Genomic DNA, 9812 nt, shown 5'->3' on the forward strand with positions numbered 1-9812 from the left:
GATGCTTCAGGGTGGGTTAGCTCCAAGTTTTTGGGCTGAAGCAATATTGACAGCAAATTATGTGAGGAATCGATGCCCATCAAGGAGTTTGGACGGCGAAATTCCGTATTACCAGTGGACCCAGAAGAAACCGATACTCAAGTATCTATAAGTTTTCGGCACCGTTGCATACATGTTGAACAAAACGCCAGGAAAAGGTAAATTTCAATCGAAAAGCAGAAAATGCATATTCATAGGGTACGAGCCACAATCAAAGGGCTACAGACTTTGGTGCCCAAAAGAAGGAAAAATCTACAAAAGCCGAGATGTAAAATTCCTTGATAACTTCCAAAACGTTAACGAGTATGAAGACTTTGTTGAAGAAAACATTACGAAAAATTCAAATCATGAAATACTGGTCAAACTTTTGTTAGATCAAAAAGGGGAAGATCCACAAACAAAATCACAAGATGTTCCAGAGGCCCAGGGTACGGCGAGCGACACACCAAGCAATGATACTACCGAAGTGGAATCGACTCCAAAGCGACGTCGTGGGCGCCCAAGAAAGCACAGAATCATTCCAGTAGAAGACACAGTTGAAGAAGAAGCAAGCGAACACATCGCAAACGATGTAGAAGAGAACGATCCAAACAACGCAGATGAAGTACTAACATGCCCTAGAAGTAAAGAATGGAAAGCAGCAATGCTCCAGGAGTACCAAGCTTTAAAAAAGAATAAAACATGGATCTTGGTAGATCGACCAAACAATGCTGAAATCATAAAAACGAAATGGGTTCTACGAACAAAAAGGAATTCTGATGGAACAATCGAAAGGCGAAATTCACGGCTTGTCGCAAAAGGCTTTGCTCAAAGTCCAGGTACGAGCTATAATGAAACTTTCGCACCTGTGGCACGCATGAGCTCCATCCGTTTGCTCATGGCCTTATCTATCGAACTTGGTATGCAGATACAACAATTAGACTTTACAAGCGCATATTTAAACCGCGAAATAAACGAAGATGTCCACATAGAGATTCCGAAAGAATTTGAAATAATTTTGGACAAGAACGAACGCAGTAAATACACGTCGCAAAAAGTATGCAAAATACAAAAGGCGTTATATGGCCTCAAGCAGTCCGGAAGGCAATGGTACCGGAAACTAGATGAAAAGCTTAAAGCATTAGGCATGCAACCACTCAGCGCAGATCCTTGTGTATACACCATAAATCAAAATGATATATTAGTAGTTGTGTTAATCTACGTTGACGACTTAATGATTGCATCCAATGATCCAAGGGCACTCGGCGCTAGCCAACATTTTTGATATGAAAGATTTGGGACTACTGCCTTGGTATAGACTTTGAACAGGACTTTGAGAAAAAGGAGATCAAGATGAATCCACGCAAATATGAAAATGAAGTCATCCAACGTTTCGGTATGGAAAACTCCAACACTGTCACAACCCCTTTAGCATCGAACCAGAAACTGACGAAGGAGACTAAAGAAGAAGAAACATTCAGAAGGGAAAATGTAGCATACCAGAATCTCATAGGTTCTCTGATGTATCTGGCAGTTTGCCAGATTTAGCTCATGCAGTAAGTTTATTGAGTCAATTTAATTCAAATTTTTCTCAGCAGCACTGGATGGCGGCCAAGAGAGTCCTTCTCTATCTAAAGGCAAGCAACGACAGTGGGTTGGTATTCAAGAAAACCGGCAAGAACCTTTACGGTTACACTGACTCGGACTGGGGCTCCACTAGGTGACAGGCTATGCATTTATACTTTCTAATGCAGCAGTCAGTTGGGAGTCACGAAAACAACGCATAGTGGCACTCTCTACCACCGAGGCTGAATACTTGGCGATATCTGATGCATCAAAGGAAGCAATCCACCTGAAACTGTTCCTGAAAGAAGTTTTAGGCTCTGATGGCGTTGTTGAAATATTCAACGACAACCAAGGCGCTGGCGAGCTAACCAGGAATCCAGTATTCCACAGCCGGACTAAGCACGTGGACATTCGTCATCATTTCATTCGTGAGATAGTCGAGAAGAAAGAAATCATCATCAAGTACATTCCAACCGAGAAGATGCGAGCAGATGTGTTGACCAAAGGTTTATTAACGACCAAACATAATGAATGCATTTTGGGTTTGGGTATGATTTAAAGTAAAGGATAAATTGTTTAACATCAAATTTGAGGGGAAGTGTTGAAATGTATCAAATTATATGTATCGATAGTTCTTACGCATCCCTATATTATCATCTCACGGACTCAACACGCATTAAAAATATTCACAATAAACATGTAGTATTACTTTAAACCTAACAACGAGCTGCGTATTTATTAACAACAGTTATCTCTTCTCATATCTCCTATACTAAAATTATCTTGAAAATTAGATTCGCTAAAGCACTGGAAAATGTTCTCCAAGATGTGTACATTTATTTTATTCAAAGCGTTCATAAAATATTTTTTAATTTTGCCACCTCTTTTCGGCCCCACTGTAAATACAAACAAATAACTTTAAATTTTAAAGTTTAAAACCAAAATCGCCCTATTCAGGGCCGGATCAACCTACAACCGGGCCCTGGGCAACCATCAATCTAGGGCCCTCCATTTTTTCACGCCAGTTCCCTTTTTTCATTTGAAATAAAAACTTATAAATTTAATGTTTGTTTAATTAATTTGTATGTTTATCAGTGGCTATTATATTTTGTATCCATTATTTGGAGTTTTTTTTTTTCAACAAATTTTTCTGTTAGCCCTAGGCAACTCTAGGCAACCCTAGGCCCTCGGCAACAGCTAATGTGGCCCTGGACCTATTCCCGTCGTCAGACTTCATATTTTGTTGGCGTATTCTGTCGCTCGATTCGACGCGGGCCGAGGCATTTACAGAGGCAAAGGCTAGCCTGAAAGAGAATGGAAGAAATACTCCGCGCGCCCATCGCTACAACCGCCCATCAAAACAAAACGAAAAACCTAAATTCAGTTCAAGCGGCAAAAAATTGTAGAGCCCACACACAAGCATAGTATGTGTGAATACACACACATTTACGTAACCTGCAAACGAAACTCAAAAGAAACTCAAATCGGTTTCGGAAAATAAGAACTGATAAATAACACTAGTCAACACTAGAATTAGGCTGTGGCCAAAAATATAGATTCTTATAGATTTCGGGGTTTAAAAATTTGTAACGCTTTCAAATTTCATCATTTTTTGCGCGATATTTTTTTTGTTCGAAATTTTTTCGTCGTTAAAGGTATTGTTCCAACCAAACCTCAAAAGTGAAAAAATAGACATAAAATACTTTTTACCAAAAATTCAACCCCTTTTCGTTTGCTTTGTTTCCAATTGGCATTTGGGCCCGCAACCTTCCAAAAAGTATTTTTTGTCTATTTTTGCAGATTTTTGGCGAAGAAAACTTGGAGAGTTGATCTATATATGTACATATATGGAAAAAAAATGGCAGTCCTTCTTGTCTTCTTCGCCCCTTTCTCTTTTTTGTTGTTTTCACATGTACTTTTCTTTCTATGGAAATCCTCCACACACCATACACAGGCACACACAGAACTTTTACCAATGATTAATTGGAATTTTAGTACTTAGCTGGCAGATTCTCTGGAGCAAGCTGTGGCGAGCGGATTGGGGGGATGGCTATCCTTGACTTTCTTGTGGAAAAATCCAATGTAGGTATCTGGCTCGAAGGACCAATGTTCGTGGTAGGAGTTCCTGCCAGTAATTTTGTAAAATTCCGCCTTTTTGTAGATGGGATGGGGGTGATCTCGCTCGGGATGCGCAAGGGAAAAATGCGTGCGTGCTTCTTTTTTCAGTTTATTCGTAAAACTAACTTCACATTGCAAGCTTAACTCTAAGACACTTTCGAGCTTGTAAGTCGCCGCTCAGCAACATTTCCCTTGAGCTTTTGTCGTGGATGTTGGATGTTGCAGTTGCTTCATTTTGGGAAGGCGCATGGTGCGTTCTTTTCGGCATGAACAGAATGGATTTGACGACTTATTTTACGGAGCTTCTGGAGGGGATAAATACTCTCTTGTAGGGAGCTCCCCAAAGATCCCTACATATATTAATCTTATTTTTAAAAGTAAACTATTTTACCGCCGCAAACAATTGTGTGCATCAGTGGTTTTTCATGGATGGTGGATGGTTCCAGTGTGAATCGGAGTTTCACATTGGTCATAATTTCCCACCGCTCCCCCTGGATGGGCTCTGTGCGAAGCAGCTGTAAACTACCGTTGACAGAAAGTATCGATATCAATAGTTGGCATGGGTCACAAATGTCGCCTATTCCTTAATTCACGAATTTTTTTGTTTTATTTTGGCAGTAATAATGAGGCCAACAATGACGAGGAAGAGATATTAGAATTTATAAATGTTTTGATAACACTGAAGCATGGTCATTTGTGACTACTTCTACTAAATCCAATATATGCAAATATCGTGCCATGGTCCAGTTATCGCAACTCGCATAAGTTAAGTTTTGACAGTCAAAAGCGTTCTCCAGTTTTCGTAAAACTCAAAATTTTTACGATATGAAACCGGTTGCTAATGAGATCGCGATTTAATTGTCTGGACGTTGATATGCAATGACTGCACCATCAAGTGGCCCATGCGACACCAAGCCGAAGCCTGTTACGCGCGGAACCCAGGCAGAAACGCAGCGCCTCTTCCCGCCCAACCGACCGAGGGGCGCTGCCGCATGACGCGTGTTACCGAACTGATCACGAGCATGCAGGAATGATAGGTGTTAGACTAAAATTCGTGGAAAATTAGAGCTAAACACATCTCAAAGAGCTAAACATAGATAAGAAGATAGCTAGCTAATATAGCTAAGAAATTGTACTAATTACGGGAAAGGTATGTTAGTATTAGTGATTTAAGAAGAGGAAGGGAATCAGTGGTGGATATTATATGGTAGAGGGAATTGAAGTCCGATCATAGGACCTTAAATGGTTGGTGCATGGAACTTAGCTAAGATTGCTAAGAAATTGTAATAATTACGGGAAAGGTATGTTAGTATTAGTGATTTAAGAAGAGGAAGGGAATTAGTGGTAGATATTATATGGTAGAGGGAATTGAATTCCGAGCATAGGACCCTAAATGTTCGTGCAAGGAGTAATTCGATCTACAAAGCGGAGGGAACAAAGGAATAAAGTTTCTAGTAGATCTAACAGGAATCGTAAAGTTTATGCGGCTCAACAAGTCGGGACTATTTACGTCACCCTTGATCAGGTTGTCCATAAAAATCACCCCAAGCATTTTTCTACGACTAGCTAAGGTTGGAAGGCTTATTAAAAGCAATCTACGAGGGTAAGGTCTCACACCTGCTTCCCAGTTAAGGCCACGCAGAGAAAAATGTTTTTCTGGACTGATTCTATTCGGTCCTGGTGTACTTTGTACTGGGGGCACCATACACAAGAGCCGTACTCTAAAATCGGACGAACAAGCGAGATATAGAGAGTCTTCGTTAAATAGGGGTCGTCAAATTCCTTTGATCACCTCTTTATAAACCCATGCACGTCAATGGCCTTATTTACCATGGTAGAAATGTGTTCAGAAAACTTTAACTTGGGGTATAGTTTAACACCAAGATCATCAACCAAGGTAATTCTCTCAAGAGAACAAGAGAAATTTGAAAACGAATTGCACATAGAACCTAAATAAAAACTTGTAGAAGCGAGACAAAAATATAAACAATCCTGTTTATGTTTTAAGTTTATATAATTAAAAATTAATTTTCCTATATCCTAATATATTTAAAAAATTTGTTTCTAAATGCCCCAATTTAACCTCACCAAAGTAAACCAAAGCAACAAAAACCAATAAAATATCGATATCAATATCGGCAAGGGGAAATATGTCAACTGTTCCTAATCCACCGAGTTTTTTTTTTGTTTTAATGCAACTGCCAAAACGATGGCTACTTAACAAAAATATTTCCCAGTATAATCCAAACAAAGATTTATTTCAAGACAAATATAGCAAAAGTTACGATAACCGGAGCGCACACAATTCAACTCATATGAATTTTTTCAAATTCGTAATCGCAAAAATTTACGAAAACCGGATCATAGCGGATAATCCTATGTTTATTAGAAGCGTTTTTGGACATTTTGGGAGAAAGATGTAAACGAAAATAACGAAGAACAGAACAGTCAAAAAGACTATCAACTTACAGCTGGTGCAACATCCTGCATAATTTTCTATTTTTGTCCCTGACATAACTCTGACAGGGTTTTCCCGATATTCTGTCTGTCATTGTTTACATTTTCGTAGTGAACTGCCCTTTTTCGTTGAATTTGAAAATTATCGAACCATTATCGCATAGAAACGTGCCAGTTAGGAACATCACAGATGGATGGTGGAATAACTGGGAAATTTTCTGAACTGCAAAACCATACGGACCATCCCCGAAATGGATGGTCGCCTATGCAACTAGGCTCTCAGATAAATATCGCAAACAAAGTTGAGAGTGTAATACCATCGACAGCAAATAGTTCAGAATTCCGGAGCCCACGAATTATCCAATATCGTAAAAACATAAAATTTACGAAAACGGAGCATTGCTATATACCTTTCCTTATTAAACATATTATATATAAATATTAAGCTACTAAAATACTTACTAAAACTTGTTACGAACATCTTGGTGGTGGGGCAAGGCCGGCTAGCCAGTCATCCCAGGGCTTGATACTTCCCAAGCCCTCAGTTAGCACAACAAACCGAACAAATCGATCATCTCGGACAACATTTCAAGCAGCTACAACAAAAACGAAAACTAACGTAACGACACATAAAAAATAAACCATACAGACGCTACTCGACAAATGACCTCCTACCTACTATGTGGAAAAGGTTGAGGTGTTGGTCTTATACATCCGACGTACCCACCCTATCAGAGATCCGGATCAGACTATCTCGGGTCTCCCTGCCATGTGCAGCATCTTCTTCATCCTCTCGTAGTCTTGGTTCGCCTTCCCCCCATTTTAAACATTTAGCACTTCATCTTTTCTTATATTTTCACCTTAAATCCAATTTTACACACATTTTTTCGATATTCGAATAACTCCTATCTTGTTTCAGGTCGACCTCCTAACCCCCCATCCTAAGCTCTTCCTTCCACCGACCTAAATTATGGGTATGTGCGTATTATATTAAATATGAGTAAATAAATAAATAACTATAAATAGGGACAATTACATATAATTACAAATAAATAAATAAATATATATAATTAAGGGTAAATAAATAAATAAATATATAAATAGATATGTGACGGCCTAGTCGATTTTAAAGTATATGTCTAAATGTATTCGGATTTTATTCAAATCTTGTTGGAAGACGGGGACGATATTTTGGGGTCCACTTCCAGGCCGGGCGAAGGACCATGCCGCTGTGGACAGGACGGCGGAACTGGGCACAGTTCTTTGTGAATTTACAAAAAAAACTAAGTGTGAATTGGGATTTTTTCTCCCCCATTGGAGCGGACTCACTTTGTTCCTGTTTTTTTTTTTGCGGCTTTGCTCATCTGTCTCCGATCCGTCCCACTAGGCAGCACTAATTACTCCTTGCTATTCGAGGAAAACGCAAAACAAAAAAAAATCACTTTGAGTGATGGCCACTAACCCATCCTCATTTCACTCACTTGGTATTTTTTTTTTTTTTTGAGGACCCGATCCGTAACCTTTTCTTGTTCTGCCTTCCGCCAACGATTTTTTTGATCTGTCCCTTACTGCCTAATCTTCCCATTCCTATATCGTTGGCCGCCAAGCCCCATCGATTTCTTCTATAGCCCTTGAACCAGGTTCAAGGGCATGGCCTAGCCTTCCTGGTAGCCGCTCTCTCCCCTTAAGGGTGTAAAGGTGAGTTGGCTCCGGGACACTGGTATGTGAGAGGCGAGGCTTTCCTCTCTACACAGGAAATTCAGGAGCAATCGGATCTCTTATAGTTTTAAGATCGCCCGACTAGGGGGCGCCACTATCCGCTCAACACTACCCCTTCAACCTCGGCCTTGCCACCCTGTCTGGAAATGTTTCCTCTTCCTCGCTACCATGCAAATTATTTTATCGATACGCCTGAAATGCAACAAACTCATAAAATAAATTTGTATTGATTTGTCTACTTATAACGTCTATTTCGGAACCTCAAGATATTTTAGCTACATTTAATAGCCTTTTAATACTAGGCGTGTCGGCTATAGATATCGGAATAGACGCAATGAAGCAGAAAAGGCGTTTACATTGGCAGACGTGCGTCTTGAATTTTTATTTTTGTGCTGTATGATAAGGAAAGAAAAACAAATTTTGGAAAATCAACAGAATTATGCAAGACGACAAGAGAATGGACGAAAAAAATTTAATTCTCATATTTATTTATTATTTTTAGACATTTCTTTGTAGAGTTTGTGGGAGTTCTTCTTCAAATTATAAAAACCATCGAAGTTCGTCTCCAGCAGTGTCTTAATGGCATCAGGGGGTCACAAAATGTCGTATGACCATTAGTTGTCCCCCAGGGGCGCATGGCCGCGGCCCCGCCGCCCCCCCCGGCCCCCCGGCCCCCCGCCCCCCCGCCCCCCGGGCGCGGGCCGGGCGCCCCCCGGGCCATTGTTGGCCGCTTGAATTGGTTTTTCATTTTGTTTTGAGGGCTGATGTGATGTAGCGACCTATTCAGGGCCGGATCAACCCTCAACCGGGCCCTAAGCAACCATCAATCTGGGGCCCTCCTTTATTTTGTATTTTTCTCAGTGGCTATTATATTTTTTATTCATTATTTGGAGTTTTGTTTTTTCAACAAAATTTTTCTGTTATCCCTAGGGGGCCCTAGGCAACTGCTAGTCCGGCCCTGGACCTATTCCCGTCGTAAGACTTCATATTTTCTTGGTGTGTTCTGTCGCTCGACTCGACGCGGGTCGGGTCGAGGCATTGACGAAGCCGTTCATAAAATATTTTTTCGTTTTGTTTTGAAAAGCTGATGTTGCGTCGAGCGCGTAGGTTATTTCTTCCATTCTCTTTTAGGCTAGCCTTTGCCTCTGCTTTCGGCTTCGTCAATGCCTCGACCCGCGTCGAGTCGAGTCGAGCGACAGAACACACCAAGAAAATATGAAGTCTTACGACGGGAATAGGTCCAGGGCCGGATTAGCAGTTGCCTAGGGCCCTCCTAGAAATAACAGAAATTGAACACTCCCCCGCGCCCGGGTGCTCTCCGCGGGCACCACATCAGCCCTCAAAACAAAATGAAAAACCAATTCAAGCGGCCAACAATTGTAGAGCCCACACACAAGCACAGTATGTGTGAATACATGGCACACACACATTTACGTAACCTGGAAACGAAACTCAAAACAAACTTAAAACGGTTTCGGAAAATAAGAATTGATACAAAATTTTGTCGTGTCTGTTTACACACATACATTTGCAATTCTCAGCTTGCTTTCGCATCTCGTCATGAATCGAACATGTCGAAAAAATGCCGAACGTCTCAGACCCACGACCCGAACGTCTCAGCACCACAGCCGAATGGTCCCAGCACCCTAGCCGAAGACCTGGGGGGTGCTGGGACAGCAACCTCAGCTGCGCCCATTTCGTTGTATGAACTGGCACATCTATATACTGTATGGTTAGTGCTTCTGGGTAACAACATTCTTCATTCTTCTTCATTCTGTCTATAATTATGATCCGATCTGATTCAGATTCGGCAATCTTGTAGATATGGGCTTTCTCTACGATACTGTAGATTCGTCCTTTGTGGTGGCGGAAGGGGGCGGGACGAAATTTTGAAATACACTTGTAGCAGTGTGATATCACTTGAGTCTGGAAAC

Source organism: Drosophila obscura, unplaced genomic scaffold (assembly GCF_018151105.1).
Source record: "Drosophila obscura isolate BZ-5 IFL unplaced genomic scaffold, ASM1815110v1 contig_36, whole genome shotgun sequence".
NCBI lineage: Eukaryota > Metazoa > Arthropoda > Insecta > Diptera > Drosophilidae > Drosophila > Drosophila obscura.